Here is a 23075-nt window from a genome sequence, read left to right on the forward strand (position 1 = left end):
TTGTGATTGAAGACCCTCAAAGAAATATAAATACCTTCCTAGATGACCACTCAACCACTAGAGTTCCAATTGGGCATTTGGAGTTTATTGTAGTGTGGAAGAGTTGGTAAGCTTTCTGATTAGTGTGCACTAGTTGAATGGTCTAGGACCTCATGATTATATTAATAAGGAGATTAAGGTAATTATAAAACCTAGTAGGTCAAGTGGGAGACCTAAGGTGGCCATAGAGGAAGCTAGGGTAGGATAAAGGCTAGTTGTCACATCAATTTTATATCTTCCTAGTTTGGAGATCTCTATTTCACCTGGTATTGACACCTTATTTGTGTTTGTGTAAACCTAGAGGATATTCATGAAGGAGATAAATTTTATGATGTCATGGGTAAATTAGTACTACATTTGAGTGTGATTTTTTTGCATTGATATATTTATCGAGTCTTTTCTAATGTTAGAGGTTATCTTAGATCTTGTTTTTATAGAAGTATTTGTGATATTCTCATGGTGCACTTATTAGTGGTTGGTACCTTCATGGTGTGTGGATATGGTTATATCTTGTGGACTCATGGGATTCTTTCTAACAATGTATTTTATTCTTTCATTTGACATGGTGTCCTTGGTTTTAGGATTGATTTATTACTATGTTATGATATACCATTAATACAAGTTTAGATTTTTGACATGTTCAACATGTTCATATGGAGCATGTTATCTCTTTGGTCAAGATGGTTAGACCATTTTTTTGCACTTTTGTTCTTAAGGTCATGTTGGAACTTTGACATTTATTTGGTTTTAGTTTCTTGGTATTGATGCAATGTGATTCCAAATGTACTCCAAAATGAGGTGATCTAAAAACTAGCAAACAAACACACAGTGGAAAATGAACAAGAGGAACAAGATTTTGATCTAGAGAGATAATATTCCATATATTTGAATCAAGGAGTTTACATCTAACATGCCTAACTATATGAAATTCTGGGTTATGGCCATTACAAATAAAAATACGTCTTTCTAAAGAAGAATAGATCTTCAAACTTAAATGCAAACTTCTATCTCCAAGATACTCCACAGTAAGATTCACTAAACAAAAATGACTTCTCCATTCTTGAATAATAATTCCAAAGACTCTACCTAAGACCCCTTTAAATACTTGCATAGCAACAAGTCAGCCTATTACAACTTACCAATTAAACAAACCTATTAATTAAATGCATAACCAAGCCACAATTTTCTCTCAACAAATATTAAATACCCATCACAAAATTAAATATGTGCAAGGTCAATCCAAAATAGAACCAAATAGAGACAACTCAGTCAAAGAAGGACAAAGATAAATACTAGCACTTGACAAATGTAGGAACACTTGAAACCAATAGGAAAACTTTGTCAATACTAGATAACCAACATTGTAACTCAGTAAACATTGCAACCGATAACTCAAAACTTGAAATATCACTCAGTCAATACTAGTAGAATAAATTGGATAACACATTAAACTATATGTTAATATGACATTTGAAAACTTCAACTCAGTCAATACTAAATAATTACTGGTGCTAGGCAATGTCTATAACTTGGTTACAATCAATAGAATTAGAAAGATAACACAACGAATATGATGCTCCTACATCAAACTACTAGGGTAAATAGAAAATACCTTAGATGCTCCTACATCAGACTCCCTAGGTAAATATAAAAATGTGACCTACATTTTTCTTCCAAAAGAAAATTCTACACTTAGCTTCACAAAAGGTTTCCATTCAATCAAAGAAAATAGATCAAATATGAAAATCAACCATCTATTCTTCATCCATTCAAAAATTAGAATCTCATCCAACTAATTAACATACAGACTCAACTAAAATCACAATGCTCCATTTGTAACTTATCAACACCATCATCCATAACATTATCCATATACATGAAAACAAGATTAGTAACAATATCCAAATCACAAACCTGATTAGAAACAATGCATGAACTCGTATCCATAATAGTAGCAGCATATAAATCCATAATGACGACAATACATATATTCAATTCTCAAGCAACATATAGATCGACAACATAAAAATCCACATTAGTAGTAACATCCATATCATTCAACATCTTATTAGCAATATATAAGTTCAAATCCATATCACCAGTAACAAGATCATGTAAACCTAGATCAATTATATCTCTAAAACCCTCAACTATTTTAGAAAAAATTAATTCCATCTTCTTACCATGAGTAACATCTAGATCAACAATATCCATAACAAAATAAACATATAACTTGAGATCAGCAATGACAACAACAAATAAGTCCTCAATCACATTAATTTAAACATTAAAATCATCTTGAATAATAGAAACTTATAATTCATTACCCACATAAGTGAAACTCTCCTCCTGATGCAACACAAATCCAGATGTATCCTAAAATGAGCTGATCCAAAAACCAACAAACAAACACAATTGGAAACGAATAAGAGGAACAAGATTTAGATCGAGAGAGTCAATATTCCATACATTCAAATCAAGGAGTTCACATCTAACATGCCTAGTTGTATGACCTTCCATGTTACAACCATTACAAAGAAGAATAGATCTTCAAACTCAAATGTGGACTTCTATCTCCAAGCTACTCCATACTAGGACTTCCTAAAAAAATGAATTCTCCATACTTGAATAATAATGCCTAAGACTCTATCCAGGACTCCTTTAAATACTTTCATGACCACAAGTTGGCCTATTACAAATTACCAACCAAATAAACCCTTACATTAAATGAATAACCAAGCCACAAGTCAGCTCTCAATAAATATTAAATACCCATCACAAAATTAAATATGTGCATGGTCAGCCCAAACTAGAGCTAGACATAGAAAAATTAGTCAAAGGACCAAGACAAATACTAGCACTTGACATATATAGGAACACTTGGCACCAATAGGAACACTTGGCCAATATTGGATAAATTAGCCAACAATGAAACTTGTGAAAACTACAACTAACCAAATCAACACTTGAAATATCACTCAGTTGATACCAGAAGAATAAATGGGATAACACACTAACCTATATGTTAACATGATGTTGAAAAACTTTAGCTTGGTCAATACTAAATAATTACTAGCACTCAAAAATATATGTATCTCAGTAGAAACCAATTTAATCAGTGGGATAGCATGATGAACATGATGCCCTTGCATTAGGTACTGAGTAGATTGAACATTTGTTGGATAGCTCTTGACATTTATATGTTACATTAGATTTGGCATGGATTGATCAGTTAGACATGCTCATGAATAATTAGAGATGGTGGTTATACTAATTTATCTTGGATTAGAGATGTATTTGTTGAAATGATTGATAATGTTAGAAGAAATTTGAGCAACATTCACCTGATATGAGCTTAGGAAGAGATTATTATTAGATTAGTCTTGGTTGGATATTTGGATATCTTGATTAGCATTTTCATTCCCATCCTTGGTCTACTTAGTAGACTACTACTTGGGAGGTGTAACACATTATTTCTCTCAAGTGCATTGTGTTTGTGCTTGCCTTTCATAGATATAGGTATTGCGATATAATATGACTTAACTCTAGAAGGTTCATTTCACATATGGTTGAGAATTGGTTATCTCCTTGTACATATGTCATTATGTTGTTTGAGTTTGGGAGATAGTTTATATTGGGGATATTTCTTGATTTAGTACTAGTGTATGAGTTTGATCTTCTTGTGAGAGGCATACATCCATGATTGGTATTATGGTATGGCTTGGGTGTTGTTTTTTTTGTTTGTAGGTTCATTTTTTATGGAGGAGATCATATTTGCACAATTTACATCTAGAGGTGTTTCTAGAAGGACATGATACATAATATGATTTGCATGGTGTCTCTTTGCTCATTTTTATCTTCATGGATGTTTAGTTTCACTTACATTGTTTGGGATTGGTTGGAGCTTATGACCACTAGATTTTATTTTTTGTATTTAATGTGAGATATGACATGATTATTCCTTTATCTCTTTAATTTGTTTGTTTTGGAGAACTTAGGAAAATGCTAGAGACCTTTTATTATATTTTTTCTTGTAAGTTATAAGTGGTTTATATATTTCAAATGTCCTTGGAAATACATAGATTCACTTCTATGTGATGTTGTGATTTGATGGGTTATATATTTGACATTATAATTTGTAGTGGGAGATCCTTGCTGTGTAGCTAGTGTAGAACAAGAATTAGTATGCAAAGAACATTAACAAATAAAGTAAACATTCACAAACCAAAAACTAAATTCACATATATGCTTAGACAAAGAAAGCAAACAAGAAGTGCAAACCTCACAAGAGAAAACACTCCATGCTTTCTTGATTCTGTAGATGTGTCCTTTTGCTATGGATGTATGCTCAAGATGCTCAAAAGCTGCTTCAATGGAGATGGGTAATGGAAAATTGGTAGCTTTGTGAGCTCTCAATTTGGCATTATAAGGGTAATATTGATGGCTTTGGTTCTCAAAATAGCATGATAACTTTAGCTCAAAGATTGTTGATGAAATGACTTGGGAGGGAATTAAATTTATAGGCTAAGGGGTAGAGGGATGGAGGGCTTAGATGCAAGGATGAATGAAGGCTTAAGGAGGGCTAAGATGCACTCAAAGGGGAGCACATGGATTGTGCTTGTTTAGCACCAATGGGAAGGTGACACTTGTCACAAGGAGGATGAGTGTGAGAGGGTAGGGTAAAGGGTTGGTTAAAGGCATGATGAGTGGGGTTGAGTATGTAAGAGGGATGTAAGAGGAATGAGTGTGGAAGAGGGAAGAGTGTGGAAGATGGGTGTAAGAGTCATGAGTGGGCTTTTAAGAGTCTTTATATTTTGTAAGAGCACTCATGACTTAGTGGTTGGGTTTTTTGAGGGGAGACTTTGGTTTGGATTAGAAAAGTCTTAAACTTGTTTAAGGAATGTGACAACATTAGGGAGTGGATTAGGCTTGGGTTTAGGATTAGATTAGAGATATTAGAGATGTGCAAGTGGATGGCATTAATGAGGGTGGGTGAGTTAGTGGCTAAGCTTGGTTAGTATGGGTGGATGGGGTGGATTAGGCTAAATGGAGGATTAGAGATAGGTTAGGGGTTTTTGAATTTGAGGATTTCATTTATCAAATATATTTATTTAATAAATGGGGATTTTTGGAATTAGATAGAAGAATAGGATTTAATTGATAAATAATAGATTATTTGATTTATCAATTAGGACTATAGATGATTAATTAAATTAATCAACTAGGGATGGCAAAGGTTTAATTAAATAAGAATTTAATTAATAATGCCTTTTTAGATAACTAAATAGGATTACTAAAATAGTGTAATCAAATTTAGGTGTCTACATTTTGCCCCTCTTTGACATAGTGTTAAGACAACACTATTTCAAAGAAGTTTGAATGAAGACGACACGAGAAAGATGTTTTAGCAACAAGGTTGCCCCAGTCTCGAATAAGAAGAGGAGAGACTAGACTTAGATGATGCCCCCTCAAGAAGGCGATGGGGAGAGAAATGAGGCTCAATGACTTCTTGAAAAGTACAAGAAATTGAGACGAGCTGAGATGCAGGTTGGCGAAGAGAAGGGGTTGAATTAGCTCAAACTCTCACTACGGGAGAATGATAAAGGGAAATCAGAGGTACAATAGTAAAGCAAGCTTAAGACTTTCCAGGATTGGGGGGGGGGATGGAGGAGCGGAGCGCTATAAAAAGAAATCCATGGTAGGGAGATGGATGATAGAATGATAAAGCTGATGCAACAGGATTTCAAAGAGTCAGATTGGCGGAAGATGGGTTTTGGAGGTCCCTAGGACTAGGATTGTGGATCTCGAAAGATGAGGATTGGTGGATTGATTTGATTGGTGGATCCCTAAGACTAGGATTGTGGATCCCTAAAGCTAAGCATGAGGAGTGATTCAAAGAGATACTGATGCATAAGCTAGGGTAGGAGTGACAGATGTAGGATATGGATGGGGGATAATGGAGATGAAGGGAATCCATTGAAGCTTTTTGAGTGGGGGGATACTTCAAAGAGAAGTACCACCATGTAGTTGAGCACTAGATTTGCTATAGGACTGTTGGTTAATTGCCAGGGTTACCAAGAACATCAAGGCCTTTTTACCAACCATCCAGAGGACTGACGAACTGACTCAAAAAAAACACACAAGGATTGCCCCAGTATCACACATGAATCCCAGAGGAAGCAGCGTGGAAATGACACTAGGTAATCCACAAGCAGAAAAAGAAAACAAGCAAAAGACCTGATCAAGACCTTACGCTCTAATTGCCCCATTCGCAGCATACCATGATATGGAAGATCGTGGCAACCTTGAGGAGGGAACAAGGAGATTGCTTGGAAAAGATATTTCAAGACCCAAAAGGGAAGATCCCAAATCAAAAGAAAGTGAAAATCCAAAAGAGAACTGTTTGCCAACGAGATGGGTAGGACGAGGTACTAACAGACCAAGATCAGACATGAGGAAAGCTATATCCTGCAAGAATCTATCAGAGAGCACCTAAGCTGATGGATCTGGATGAGTGATGCGTCTGGCAAGCTGAACTAAGAAGGATAACACTTTGGTGATAGGAGATCTAGCTAAAGGATGCATTGGAATATCTAACCAAGGTGTACGATGTGTGCAAGATGTTGACCAAGGATGAACTAACATGAAAGCTGGATAGATACAATGATACTAAGCTAAAGAGGATGTACAAGCTGATAGACCAAGATATATTACAAATGTACAAGTTTGTTCATATTTTGGTTTTTTGTGAGATGGAAATTTTTGTGAAGGATGGGATGTCTATAATAGTTGATAGGTGGATAGTTAGATGGTTTGTGAAAAGCTTAAAGAAAATGGGATTCTGTGTGTGCATGTGATAGGATACAGGCTAGGATACAAGATTATTTACAAGTTGGGATATGGTACAAGCTTTGGAGAAGATTCGAATATATACAAGGTATGGTACAAGATTTACAAGGTATAATACAAGCTTTGGTACAAGATTTACAAGCTGTACATGAGGTATTAACAAGCTCCATCAGATTTTGGATATTTGATTGGAACACCAAGGGAACAAGCAGGTGTTTTATGGGATGGTGGGTGGATGGATGAGGGATAGGATAGTGATAGATAATGGATTAGTCTTTAGCACACAAGGCACCTGAATTACCAGGTTTTCACCAAGGTACCTATCCAAGGCACTTGAATTGCCAAGTTTTCACCATTGGACGCTTATTTCTCTTTACTATTTTTTTTTTTCTTTTGTATTTTTCAAAAGCTGGGTATACCAAAGATCTTCAAGCATAGAACTTCTTGAGATGAATGATGTTAGTGGGATCATTCAAGAGTTCTCCTTCTAGTGTAGATAATTGATAGGCTCCGGAGCCAAAGGAGGCAGTAACCACATAGGGACCAAGCCATGTAGGTTCAAACTTGCCTTTCTTTTCTCAATCTGCTTGGACTTTCATATTTTCTTTGAGGACCATGTCACCTGGCTGAAAGTGTCGTGGGAGCACCTTCTTGTTGAAATTCCTTTTGAGATGAGTTTGATAGACTGTGAGATGGTCATAGGCTTGTTGTCTCTTCTCGTCTAAGAGATCTAGCTGGGTGAGTCGAGCTACTCTGTATTCTTCATCTGAGATTTGCCCTCGCAAAGATATGCGTAGTGAGGGAAGTTAGACTTCTATAGGTAATATCACTTTGGCACCATAGACTAGGGAGTATGGAGTTGTGCCTATGGATGTACGGAAGGAATTTTGATAGGCCCATAGAGCCAAATTTATTTGAAGGTGCCAATCACGGCCGGAATCATTGACAACTTTCTTTAGGATTTTGAGTAGGGTTTTATTAGTTGCCTCTGCCTGGCCATTACCTTGTGGGAAATATGGGCTAGAAAAGTGGTGATTGATGCGGAGGGAAGTAAATAATTCTTCCATGTTGAGATTTTCAAAGTTACCTCCGTGGTCAGTGAAGATGGTGGATGGGATGCCGAAGCGGCAAACAATGTGGTACAAGATGAACTTGGAGACTTGAACTCCTGTAGCTGAGACTAGGGGGACTGCTTCCACCCACTTAGTGAAATATTCTGTAGCTGTTATTATCCATTTATGTCCATCAGATGAGAGAGGGGTGATAGTTCCAACTAGATCAAGGCCCCAACAAGCGAAAGGCCAAGGTGGTGCAATAGGCTGTAGATCCTGTGCTGGAGTGTGCACAAGATTTGCATGCTGCTGACATGGGAGACACTTTCTGACAAAGTCACAAGAGTCTTCTTCAATGGTAGGCCAATAGTAGCCTGCTCTAAGGATTTGTCGTGCTAGGACAATACCACTCATGTGGGAACCGCAAAGTCTAGAATGTAATTCTTTTAATGCCATCGCGGCCTCATTTTCATCTAAACATCGAGAGAGAGTATCATGATAACCCCGACGATATAGGGTGTTGGCTATGATAACATAGCAGGATGATTTTTAGATGAGGTTTTGGCGTTGGGTACGTGTGAGGTGAGGGGATATGATACCATCATTAAGGTAAGCATGAATTTCATGGTACCAAGGGGATTGGGGACCAACCAAGATACAAACACGGTTTGAATCCTCATTCGCATAGGCAGGTGTGAGGAGCTGCTCAACTAAAAACTCATAATGCATAGCTTCTTGGGGAATTTCCAAGAGCGAGCTGATAGTGGCCATGGCATCTGTTGCCTTGTTCTGCATTCGAGGCACTTGTGTAAACTGAAGCTTTGTAAAATGTTGGGTCAGCTGATCAAATAGCTCTTTGTAGGGTAATAGCTTTTCATCTTTGGTTTGATATTCATTTAAGACTTGTTTGATGATGAGCTGGGAATCACCAAAGACTTGTAACTCAGTGATATTCCATTCTATAGCTATCTTTAATCCTGCTACAAGAGCTTCATATTCTGCTATATTGTTGGTGCTAGGGAATTGTAGCTTGAAGGCTTTTGGAATGTAATCTCGTTGAGGTGTAACTAATAATATTCCTGCCCCTGATCCATGAGAGGTGTATGAGCCATCAAAATAAAGCTTCCATGGGGGCTATTCTTCAATTAGGTAGATATGCTCATCTGGAAATTCTATGAGCAAAGGATATGCATCTACTAGAGGTGCATCAGCTAGGTGATCCGCTATAGCTTGCCCTTTAATTTCCTTTCTATCCACATACTAGATGTCAAACTCACTTAGTAGCATAACCCATTTGGCCAAACGGCCTATAAGTGCTGTTCTGGAGAGCATATACTTGAGAGGGTCAATCTTAGAGACTAGTTGGATGGTATGACTTAGCATGTAGTGGCGAAGCTTTTGAGTTGAGAAAACAACTACTAAACAAGCTTTTTCCATAAGAGTGTAATTGAGCTCATAACCAACTAGGGTTCTACTGATATAGTAGATGGCTCTCTCTCTGCTATAATCATCATGTTGTGCTAGAAGTGCCCCTAGAGCAGTAGGTGTTGCTGATATATACAAGATCAAGGGATGACCAAGAACTGGTGGAACCAAGATAGGGGGATTGGTGAGGTACTGCTTGAGCTGATCGAAGCTGCACTGACATAAAAGATCCCACTTGAAGTTCTCATTCTTCTTTAGCAAGTGTGAAAATAGTGTACACTTATCTGCAAGTTGGAAGATGAAGCACCGAACAGATTGAAGTTTTCCCTGAAGAGAGTGAAGCTATCGCAGTGTCTGGGGAGGAGGCATGTTTAAGATAGCCTTGACCTTTTTGGGGTCGATCTCTATACCTCGTTTAGAAACTATGAAGCCTAGAAGCTTGCCAGATGTGACCCCAAAGACACACTTCTTGGGATTTAGCATGAGATGATATTGGGCCAACCTATCAAAGACTTTTTCCAGGTCAGCAAGATGATCCATGAAGGTGTGAGATTTGACTAGGATATCGTCCACATAATCTTCCAAAATGCTATGGATAAGATCATGGAAAATGGTTGTCATAGCTCTTTGATAGGTAGCCCCAGCATTCTTTAAGCCAAAAGGCATCATGGTGTAGCAAAAGGTTCCCCAAGGGGTAATGAATGTTGTCTTATGCTGATCCTCTTCTGCAATCTTGATCTGATTATACCCGAAAAATCCATCCATAAGGGATAGAATTTCATGTCCAGCTGTAAGATCTACAATCATATCTATGTTGGGCAAGGGAAAATCATCCTTTGGACAAGCTTTGTTAAGATCTCTAAAATCAGTGTAGATTCTAATGTCACCAGAAGGCTTAGTGACAGGGACCATATTGGAGATCTATTTTGAGTAGTCGATAGGTCGAATAACCTTAGCAACTAACATTCTTTCTAGTTCATCTTTGACTAGTAATGCCACCTTGGGGTGCATTTTTCTAAGCTTTTGTCTTACGGGCTTGATCTTTGGATCGACTGCAAGATGATGAACTACAAGCTTTGGATCAAGTCCTGGCATGTCCTGATATGACCATGCAAATTGACCAATGTTCTCTCATAAAACCTCAAAGAGGAGGTCATCTTGGTCTTGTGATAGGTATGCAACAATGTGAACAATTCTAGGGATCTCTGAAGAACCAATGTTGACTTCTCTAGTATCCTCTATTAGAATAGAAGACACCTCTGGTCAATTATCTTGAGGAGGCAATACTAAATCCTCATGTTCTTCTTCTGGCTCTAGATTTTCTTGCTAAGGGGTTCTCTTCGCTTCCTTAGCTAGTCCCAGATTTACCTTAGTTCCAGTTTTGGGTGTATCAAAACTAGGTTGGGGATTTTCTCCAAAATACCCCTTGGGATCTAGATTGTAGATGTAGGCAGAATCTGGCTTTGTCTTCTTATGAGGAGTTTTGGCTCCCATGAATCTTAGAAGCACTTCCTCTGATGCAAACTCATCAATATGTATGACACTTGGTTGGTCCCAATCTATGAGTTGTGGATGAGCAAGTGGTAGGTCAATGAGATGGATGGATAGTTCTCGGAGAACAGAGTCCTCAGGAATGTCTTCAATTTCGACAAGGTCGCGGTGGATATTCGAAAAAGCATGACCGTTCTCGTTGGTGCCCCTAGTTGTGGGTATGCCAAAGCCAAGTCCTGACTTTGTTTCCCAATTATGTGCTTCGATGGGACATTGCATGCCCCTTTCTTCTGGTCCTAGTCCACCTCCTTGATAGTTCCATTTTTCAGTGATGAGCTTATGTTGTTGGGGATACTTCTGGCTGAAGTGATCAAGGCATGCTTGATTTCTTGGAGGGGCATCCTTATGTAACCAATTGTTGATATCTGGAGTGAGCTCCTCATGAAGAGGCATTTTTGAGGATACAAAGGTGGTTGGGCAGAACCATTTGTATCGAGGAGGTGGAATCTCCTTAGCTTTTTGATATGTTGGCCGTCCATGGGTATGTGTATCAAGTGGGATTGCTCCGACAACAAATACATCTGATAGACTATATTCTCCATAGCCTTTGTTGTTGATCTTTATAGTAGATAGGGTGGAGGCAAGGATGGTTTATGCATCATTACAAGTGTGGGATGAGCTGGCGATGGCTGTGCCAATGTTTATTCTAGGGTAATGATTTGTATATGAAGCTTCAACCACATTGCAGTAAGCAAAGGGTTCCGGATTGGTGTGGATGGTTACCTCAGTGCCCTGATGCGTAAATTTGATGCACTGATGGTAGGTGGATGGAACGGCCTTCATAGCATGAATCCATGGGCGACCGAGGAGGATGTTAAATGGTAGGTTTAGATCAACAACATGGAAAACTATCTCTTGGATGATCGGCCCAACCTTGATTGGTAGAAAAATAGTCCCTTCTGTGGTCCTTTCCAAGTTGTCATAAGCTTTGATGGTGATAACCTCACTGATCATATCTGCCTTAGTATACCCAGCTTGTTTTATAAATTTTAGGGTGCAAAAGTTCAAGGCTGATCCATTATCTATCATTACTCTTTTCACGGCAAAATTGGATACCATGATGGCTATGCGAAGCAAAAGGGTGTGATCTAGCTCAACCGCGGGTATGTCGGTGGGTTTGAAAGATAGGGCACATGAGGATGAAAGGTGTCCAACAAGATTACAAAAATCAGTAGCATTGATATCAGAAGGGACACAGAATTCTATGAGAGCACTATCAAGGATGTCTTTGTACACAAGACTAGTGCGGAGAAGGTCTAAAATGGATATTTGGGCTGGCATGTTCCCAAGGTGTTCCAAGATATTGTACCGACTTTTTGATGGAGCTGATGGTGTTGATGAAACTGGTGGGCCTGCGATGTTAAATCGCGCTCTTCGAGTGGTGACCGCACACTCATTGTCTGGTCCTCAGATATTGATAACATTGACAGAAGGCTCTTTCTTAGATATACAACCTATAAGGCTACCATAGTCTATATAGGATGAAGTGTGGTCATTGTTCTTCCCATGCTGTTGGTTTGGCTAGCGGTTGTTGGTGTTGTTTTGGATAGGTGCTTTTCCAGGATTTTGGTTGTTGTGTGGAGGAAAAGCATTTTGATAAATCTGTAAGCCTGCATTGGGAGAGGTTTGGGCACCAACAGTGATTTCCTTCCGATCAATGAGGTCTTGCACATAGTCTTTTAGTTTCATTCATCTGAGGGTGGTGTGACCACTTACCCTATGGAACTTGCAATACTCATTGTCCTTGTACCATGTAGCTTTGGATTGGCTTGGATCAATTTTCTGGGTAGGAGGAAATTTGATGAGGTTTTCCTTAGCCAATTTCTCAAAAATAACATCCAATGGCTCACCAAGGGGTGTATATTTTCTAGGTGTAGGTTGGAATCTGGGCTTTTTCCCTGCAGCTACATTGATGGCATTAGCTTGATTGTTAGACCCTTGAAAGTTGGGTCTTGTATTGTGGTTTTGATAGCTTTGGTTATTTCGTTGTTGGTAATTGATAGCTTGTTGGTTGTTTGTTTGATATGGTGGGTTAGACTGGTTTTGAGAAGGACCAACGATATTCACATGTCTGGTGTCAGTAACCCCATCTGTTGCAACATGCTTGTTTTTGTTCCAATACCTAGACTTGTCATTGGAATGTGATTGATTTTGGTTGGCCTCTTTGTAAATATTTACCACACCATCTTTGATGAGTGTTTTCTCAAGGATCATTCCTTTCTCTTTGATATCCTTATAGGTCTGTAAACAGTTCATGGTCGTGTGGTGAGCCAAGCTGGGATGTGCATTATCAATAAACATTTTCACCACATGGCATTTTGGCAAGGTGCAGGATATGTGGATGGTAAGGGTTTGCCATCTTTGTAGGTATTCGGCAAGGCTTTCTCCACCTTTTTGCTTGGTGTGGACAAGATCAACTATTGATAGCTCTGTTTCAACAAGATGGGCATATTGGGCTACAAATGCCTTAGATAATTCAACGAAGTTTTTAATATTTCCATAGGAGATTCTATAAAACCATTCAAGAGCTGGTCCAGCCAAGCTTTTGGGAAAAAGGTGCAAGAGGAAGACATCATTATATGCCACGTCCTGGCAATGCATGTCAAATTCTTTGATATGTGTGACAGGGTCTCCTTTTCCTCTGAATTTGTCAAATTTAGGTACCTCAAAGTGTTTGTAAAATGGTGTTGTGGTAATGGCTCTGTCAAATGGGTAAGGACACACATTCTCAAACTTGAATGTCTTTGGATCATTCCCTTCTTGGATGGCTTTCAGAGCTATCTTCATTTGCTCCCACTCTGAATTGATAGGTGATGGTTGGGGTGCCCCCAATGTAGGAGTGCCTTGAGGTAGGTATGTGCTAGATGGGGCCACTGAATATGGATGGTTGTGAGGGATTTGCTGATAGGGATTGTACATTGTTTGGGCAGCTGCATGGTGGATGATGGGTTGTTGAGGGGGAGGTGGCGCATATTGCTGCATGTGCTGCGAGGCTTGTTGTTGATATGGGATTTGAGGTTGGGATTGAGGAACATAAGCTGGTTATGGGATAAATGGATTGCTTTGTGGAGGTAAGGTATAAGATGGTTGTGAGGCTTGGGGAAAGGATCAGAGGGCTTGTGGGGTTTGACCAATATATGTGGGTTGTGCCCCCATTTGGGATGGTATCTGCAAATAATTGGTGGTTGGCTGGGGTGGTGGATTACCTCCTAGAAGTGGCATTAAAAAGTAGTTGGTAATTGGAGGTAATGGATTAGTTGGTGGTGGAGGTGGTGGGAATTGAAAGCTTGGGAATGGAACTAATGGGGTTTGATAGCTTTGTGGCTGGATTTGGAAGCTTGGTAGAGTGGTGGTGGGAGCTGGGGTCACTTGGGAGCTTGGTAGAAGATTGGCAGTAGCTTGTGGGTTTTGATAGCTTTGTGGAGTGAAGGTAGTAGCTTGTGGATTTGTGGCTAGTGGTATTGAGCTCCCAAGACTTAATGGAAATGATGGGATTGTACTTTGAGCTGTGGTGAACAAGCTGGGCGCGATGAAAGGTTGATTACTTGGCCCCATGGGTGGCATCCCTGTTGTATATTGCTGAGGTTGGCCAAAGATGCTAGCACTAATTTGGGAGATGGGTGGATTTGGAAGGCTAGGTGTGGGAGCAGTAGCTATAGTGAAGGGGGTGAATGGTGAGGTGTTTTGAGTAAAGGGGGTTTGGAGTGGAGAGGTATGAACAAAGGATGGAGTGTTGGTAGCTGGGTTGGCTTGCGGCATGGAGATTTAAACTTGGGTGGCTGATGGTATGTTTGGGTCTGTTGGGTCACATGGATTGGCTGGAGGCTCTTCTTTTGGAATATATTAAGGATACTTTGGATCATAAGAGCCTATGGGTGGTGGAAGCTGCCCAAACAATGGGTGAGATGGATCTGATAATGGAGGGGGTCTTCCAAAGTCAAAGGTTCCTACATTGTCCCTTCAAAAATTAGCCATGATTGTCTCTTTGTTTTTATCTATAATGGCGTTTACCAATACTACATTTCCTGGTTGGTTCATGAAAGCTTCAATGTTAGTAGGTGATGGCATAGCTTGCTCTGGGCTGAAGGATGGCTGAGTGCTCAAGGGGGGTGAGGCTGTTCGATCCAAATGATAGGGCTCCATTGTTTCTTTCTTCTTGGCTAAGCGAGTGACGAGTGGCATGAAAAATGCTCCTAGGGATGAGATGCAATAATGCTGATGGATGCAAAAGGGGGAAGTCTTTTCTATGCAAATGATTTCCTAGGTTGAGGCAAAGCTATATGACAAAACCTAAGGAGGATTGGGTTGGGGATTCTAACTTCAAAGATATGTTGTCAAAGCACAAAAGGTTTGCTTTCCTATATGCAAGCTTGGTGGTGATTGTGTCAACTTAAGGATAGACTGATGATCCTTTAGGAAGAACACGAGATTGACCACTTGCAAATCCCAACCTTTAGCTCAAGGTGATGAGGGATAACAAGTGACAAAGCTAGATTACCCTAGACAAAGCTCTGTCAAAGGGATAACCTTGGTGAGATTGGTGGATTTGGAAGATTTTAGGAATGGCAAACTTTTAGCAAGGTGACAACAATTTTGAAAGCTTAGATGTGCAGATTTTGGATTGCTAGCTAGATGGTTTGATTCTAAATGAGATGGATGAGCTAATAATGCTTAAGGGGATAACCTAAGATGGCTGGCTTTTCTACAAAGATGACTCTAAAGTGAAGCTTATCCAAGAAGATGTGGAGAAACAAGGGTGTCTAATCATAGAAATCATGCCTAGTTGGTAAGGCATAAGCAGGATTAACTCCTGGATGTTGGCTAAATTTGATGGTGTGCTCTAACCAGGCCTCTTGAAGTGCTTCATCGGTAGCTTTGTCCTCTACTTTGTGGAGTTTGGAAATTCATGGGCTTGGTGTTATTTCTTTTCTCTTGGCTGAAAGTTCTTGGTATGCTAGAGATGGCTTGAGTTTGACCTTGTGAAACTTTTTTTTGGGTTTGGGTTGTTTCGACATAAATTCCTAAATTTTCTTGGCTTTGGGAAAAATCTCAGTTGTTTTGCTTCAACTTGTTCAACTTCCAAAATAGGCAATGACTACACTAAGTGTGCCCTAAGCTAGGATTGACCAAGTTTGGAAAACATTCATTCAACAAGTAAAATAAAAACAAGCAATAGATAGGAACACCCAGATAGAAGTTTGTGGTTCTCAGAATGTGATACTTGCGCCAAGGAGTGTGTATGTTCTACAAATTTTTTGATCAGTCACTCCAAACACATTAACATCCTAGATGGTTTTCTGCAAGGCAGACAATTGGTTTAGCTAGGGAGTCCTCGATATACGCAAGGTACGTGAGGCCCAAATCCGTAGATGAGACCAAAAGGACGTCACATAGCCGAGAGGAGCGGTAACCCACTTCTCCTCTTTCACTTCTCAAGGGTATAAAGTTCCTTGAGGCTTAGCCCAAATGACAAAATCTTGATCCCAAGAGAGATGTCTTTCGATTCACCTCCCAATTCTTATACTCCGTCGGAACGCTGGAGTTGAGGTCATCCAAGGGGTGATGAAATCCCCAAGCAGGCCTCCTAAAAAGAAAAAAGGTTTTGGATCCTAATCTTATGCACCCAAGATGGCCTCGAAAGACGACAATGGGAGAGAAGACTTGGATGACCTTGGGCTAAAAAACATGCTTGTTCTTTTACCAACTGACTCTTATGTGTGCTAAGCTAGACTTTGCAAGAACTCATGTTTAAGAGACAATGTTCAATTCCAACTTGAAGCACCAACAAAAGTAAATCGATTGAAGAATGCAAACAATAAGAAGAGTTAGGGTCAACAAAAGCAAACTCGCGCGCCCAGAGGCCCTCCACGTCAAGTATCAATTAATTTTCTTTAAGGCATTCAAGATTGAGTGTGAGTTTGTTTTAAGCCCAAAACAAAAGTGTGTGAGATTCGATTTCAAGCACGCGCCTAGAGGCTCTCCACCTCAGTTGTTGTTCAATTTTAGTGCCCAAACTTGAAGTGTGATCGATTTAATCTAGAGTTTTGGCCATTTAAGAATTTTGATAAAGTTAAAGCAAACGTTGAAAGACCAAGTGAGTGAGTTAGATTGTGGAACATTTAACACCTTTTTCAAGTAGACCCATCCCCATAAATGGCACTGAGATTACGACCAATGGTTAATATTTGATGGGTGATTAGAAAAGAGGTGAGTCCAAGGAACTACTCAAATTGATTTTTGTAAATTTGTATTTTAACTTAACAAAGTTTCTTAAATGTCCAAAAATCAAACTTTACCTAGATTGCATATGGAAAAGAGATTTGTTTTGTTCAATTTTAGAAGCTCCAAATGAAGTGTTTGATATTGCAATGGTTAATTGATCCTTGGCATTCAAGATTGGATTTTTTTTTTTAAGCATGCATTCCAAGGAAAGTTGATTTTAATCCATGACATTCAAGACTGTGTTTTGAGCAACATTCATTCAATGGAAAATGTGTTTAACCATTCAAGTTCATTTTTTTAGCAACATGCATTCAAAGACAAATGGTTAAACATTCAAGTTCATTTTTTAGCAACATGAAAACCTGCAAGAAACATGGTTAGTGGTTCCATATGTGCTCCAACCTGCAATGAGACAAAAAAAAAGAAATTTAGTTAGTTAGCCAAAATCTTCAAAAATGAGAGCTTAACTATGGGAAAAAAAAAATTAACTTTTTTTGTTGTTTTTTCTATGTGTAAAAATGCTTAAAATGGTCTAAATCCTATGGAGACAGGCAGAGACAATAGTTTATCAAGTGGAGATGCCATAATCTGAAGACGCTGAAATACAGAGATGCTAGTATTTGAAGATGACAGAACAGATTTGCGGCACAGAAAACAGGTGACAAGCAGAGACACCGATTTGCGTAGATGCAGATTTTCGCAGATGATGATTTTCGCAAACGTGGATTTTTGAAGATGTCAATTTGTGCAGACGTGGATTTTCACAGATGTTGATTTTCGCAGACGCAAATTTTCACAGATGTCGATTTGCGCAGACGCGAATTTTCGCAGACGTCGATTTTCGCAGACAGAACAGGTTGCATACACCAAAACTGCGCCAAAAAAGCTGAAAAATGCGAATTTTTTTTTTTTAGATGGTATTTCTTCTTCCTAAGTGCGTTCTTTAACCTGCAAAAATAAGCAAAACACCCTCACAACACACTCAAACAACAACAAACATTAGATGATTAGAAAAATGACATATAGATGAAAATAGATGATTAAATGACCCATAGTGGGGTCCCACCGGGCATGCCAAAATGTAGAACAAGAATTAGTATGCAAAGAACATTAACAAATAAAGTAAACATTCACAAACCAAAAACTAAATTCACATATATGCTTAGACAAAGAAAGCAAACAAGAAGTGCAAACCTCACAAGAGAAAACACTTCATGCTTTCTTGATTCTGTAGATGTGTCCTTTTGCTGTGGATGTATGCTCAAGATGCTCAAAAGCTGCTTCAATGGAGATGGGTAATGGCAAATTGGTAGCTTTGTGAGCTCTCAATTTGGCATTATAAGGGTAATATTGATGGCTTTGGTTCTCAAAATACCATGGTAACTTTAGCTCAAAGATTGTTGATGAAATGACTTGGGAGGGAATTCAATTTATAGGCTAAGGGGTAGAGGGATGGAGGGCTTAGATGCAAGGATGGATGAAGGCTTAAGGAGGGCTAAGATGCACTCAAAGGGGAGCACATGGATTGTGCTTGTTTAGCACCAATGGGAAGGTGACACTTGTCACAAGGAGGATGAGTGTGAGAGGGTAGGGTAAAGGGTTGGTTAAAGGCATGATGAGTGGGGTTGAGTATGTAAGAGGGATGTAAGAGGAATGAGTGTGGAAGAGGGAAGAGTATGGAAGATGGGTGTAAGAGTCATGAGTGGGCTTGTAAGAGTCTTTATATTTTGTAAGAGCACTCATGACTTAGTGGTTGGGTTTTTTGAGGGGAGACTTTGGTTTGGATTAGGAAAGTCTTAAACTTGTTTAAGGAATGTGACAACATTAGGGAGTGGATTAGGCTTGGGTTTAGGATTAGATTAGAGATGTTAGAGATGTGCAAGTGGATGGCATTAATGAGGGTGGGTGAGTTAGTGGCTAAGCTTGGTTAGTATGGGTGGATGGGGTGGATTAGGCTAAATGGAGGATTAGAGATAGGTTAGGGGTTTTTGAATTTGAGGATTTCATTTATCAAATAGATTTATTTAATAAATGGGGATTTTTGGAATTAGATAGAAGAATAGGATTTAATTGATAAATAATAGATTATTTGATTTAACAATTAGGACTATAGATGATTAATTAAATTAATCAACTAGGGATGGCAAAGGGTTAATTAAATAAGAATTTAATTAATAATGCCTTTTTAGATAACTAAATAGGATTACTAAAATAGTGTAATCAAATTTAGGTGTGTACAGCTGGTAGGTATCTCTATTTAGGCTTATGATTACAAATTATAGGTTGGATATCTTGATGATGTAAGATTCACTTGGTGTGACTATGAGGTAGGGATGGTTGGAAGGGTTGTAACTTTTTGTGGCTATTATTTCAGCTATGTATATTCACACATACAAATACATATGAATATCTTTGGATCAAGTATTTGTACTTTAAATTTAAATTAGTATAAAATTTTATGTTCTTATGTGATAGGTTGGGTGGCTTTCTCTTTGGATGGCTTGTATGTACTATGGTGGTACTGACATAATAGTAGGTAGGACAATTCATATGTGAGATGCTAGATACTTTGATATTGTTATAGGTATGTATATAGAGCACATGGTGTACATTGATTCATAATGGTGGATATGATAGGAGGGGTTATTTCTTTATTCATTTATGTGGCTTCAAATCAACCTCATGCATTGTATACCATAAGTGGGAGATTATTGAAATTATGTCTATTGTACACACTACATTTATTTTATTTTATTAGGCAATGGTGTACCTAGGAGCACCTATATGATTGTGGAACATGTAGAGATTCCAATAGAATATTCTTGTTAGTTATTTTTTAACATTAACATATGATTTTTGATTTAATTATTTAATTTGGAAATAAATAAATTAAATGCACAATAATAAGTGGGGCTTATTGCATGTTAGGTAGTACATGGTTTATGTAATACCAATCAGTAGTTTTGTGGAATCTTGTTGCTATAAAAGAAACCACAAGGTAGTTGATGGAGTGAGATAATAGAGATATCTTAGCCAAGATAGAATTTTTGAAGGCTGGAAACATGGCATGACATGTGTGGATGTATTCTTTTTCACATGGGTTTCTTTCTTGTGGCTATAGATTGAAGTGATTCAATGGTGTTTCTCTTGAAGAATTTATGGTGATGAACTCTTTTGGAAGATGGTTTTTCCCCCCTCAATGAGAGTTTCCTAGGGTATATCTTGTGTGACATTTTTGTGGATATGTTAGCTATTCCCTTGAATGTGGATTCTAAGAGTTTTTTTTTTTTTTTTTTTTTTTTTCCAGATATACGATGGGTTATGTGGACATGGTGATATTTCTAGTTGCAAGTTTTCTTGTAGAAAAATGCCTTCATTTTGCGAAGAAAGAGATAAGGATTTTGAACAAAGAGGTTTTTGGGGACATTTTTTAGTTGAAGTCATGAATACTAAATCTAAGATGAATGATGTTCAAATATCTTTACAAAGAGATGTGGTATCCAATATTATAGAGGTAAATAAAAGGACCTTATGATTTAATATTGTGATATTGTGATAAGGAGGATTTGTATTGGAGGCAGAGTTATAGCTTAAGTCTCGAGACTAGAATACTACATTCTCTCATGTATACCTTGAAGAATTGAAAGGCTAGTAGAATCTCTAGTATCATTTTAAGGGATAATAGATTGGACAAAAATAAGGACATTTTTAATGTAATTGTATATTTTTTTCCTCATTGTGTCTAGAGATATTCATCTTAATGTTGGTTTTTAAGATCATCTTCTTGATTTTATCTCTTCTCTTCTAGATGAGAAGTTAATATTCTACTAGGGGATATCTTGAAGTATAAGGAGATTAAAATATAATTTTAATATTTTGAATGGAAGAAGTCCCCTTCTCCTAAGGGATTCCCTATGTTCTTCTTTAAGAAGTTTTGGGAAGTGGTGTAGCTTGATATTTGTATTGTGGTTAAGGTATTTTTTTGGTTCAAAATATTTCTCAAATAACTCATTTCTAGTTTCCTTTTTTGTATACCTAAAAAATAAAAGAGTCGATATAGTGGATACTTTGAGACCAATTAGTTTATCTATTTATAAAATCTTGTCTAAAGTTCTTACTAGTTCCTCAAATGGTTTGTTGAAATACTTTCAGCTTGTCATTTAATGATGGGATGCTCAATAAAATTTTTCCAATGAATAATATTGATCCTTAGAGAATACAAAATCCCTTCTCTTTAGCCCCTTTAAAGCCTAGGTGGGTGTAGATTTAATATGACCTTTCATATTGGTTCAATGCAAGATTTCAAATGATACTCTTGAAAAATAAAAGTAATCTTTCAAGGAGAAATACAAATTATGGATTGAATGCTTTTAGAAAAATGATAAGGATATATAGTGTGTACAAAGTATACATGTGGATATAGTAATGAATACCACCAACCACAAAATGATACCAATATTCATGAACTAATTAGAACAATTTCTAAAACTATTTTGAAATAGGGTCTAGTTCAAAATAATCTATAAATATTATATTTCTTGGAGATAGGTATGGTACTATCAATTAATGGAATTATAAATTGAGATTTAAAATTTTTAACTTAAATTTATGATGAACAATTTAAAAAAAGCTACACCACCACATGAACTTCAATAATCAAGGGTTTTCAAAAAATTAAATCTATGAATAGTATGATGAATCCAAGAGGATGATTCAAAAATGTCAGTTATTGGGATCAATTTCTTTCTATGCAATATTAAATACATACCTTTTATTCATTCATAAAAGTAAGTAGAATTGGGTCATGATTGGTTTCAATACTTATCTAAAAACTGCAAAATCATTTTCTCATTTATAGTAGTATTTCTATATCTATCTATCACAATCTATATTATTCCCATGTATTATTTATACCAAAGTTCCTAGTATCCCTTCTTATATAAAATCAAGCAGTGTGCAAATTTTTAGACCTCTTAAAAATTGTAACTAATTCTTAAGTAATTGCAATGAATCACTAATATTTGCAATCATTAACAAAACAAAAAAAATCCATGAGGGCTACTGTTCTTGCATCATTTCAAGAATTTCATCAAAATGTTAGTTTCCTTTCAAGTCATAGAACTTTGCTAGCATTTGATGAACCTCAACTTTGAATTCTTTAAGTTATAACTCATGAAATTCATTAGTGTATCTCATGTAGTTTCTCCTTGATTCCCAACTGACAATGTATATGTTATCATGAATCTATATTTGATCCTCCCACTTCAAAGTTAGGTATGGGTGCATGACTAGTTTTGGTTCCTTGTCTACTAGAACTCCTATATTTGAAGTCTCATTGTTGACAATTGAACACCTAAAAAGACAAAATGAAAAATTTCCAAATTTTTCCTTAAGATCTTTTTTGTGACATTAAACTAGCATGCTCTCACACTATAAAAAATAAAATTAATAAACATTCAATTTGAGTTTCACTTCTAAACATTCTATATAGATTAATATTCATTTGCACCTTTATAAATTTTCACATTTGATCACTCATTTCATTGGGCTTTATACTTCCTGGGATAGATCAAACCATTTCTTGTATGTTCTACACTTCTCCAACTATAGGTTTTGAAACTGCAATCAATGCTTAGTGCCTTTTATGGTTTTCATCATTTTGGAGCTATATCAAAACACCCTCTATAATTATGAATTTTTTTATCATTTTAAAACTTTCCCTAGTCATACCTTGTGAAATAACAATTTTAGAGGATTTCTTCTAAGTATCCTACAAAATGGGATAAAAAATTACTACTTTGTTATGCGTTGAACACATCTCATACAAATTTTTTAAATTTTGCATCTTTCCTAAAGTACTAACTTCTTGTTTGTGAAATAGAAAAAAATCATTGTTTTTCTTAGTTATTGTATTCATCCTTTTGAAAATGCATTATG

The sequence above is a fragment of the Cupressus sempervirens genome, chromosome 1, assembly GCF_028749045.1.
Source record: "Cupressus sempervirens isolate cs-2001-9-10 chromosome 1, ASM2874904v1, whole genome shotgun sequence".
NCBI lineage: Eukaryota > Viridiplantae > Streptophyta > Pinopsida > Cupressales > Cupressaceae > Cupressus > Cupressus sempervirens.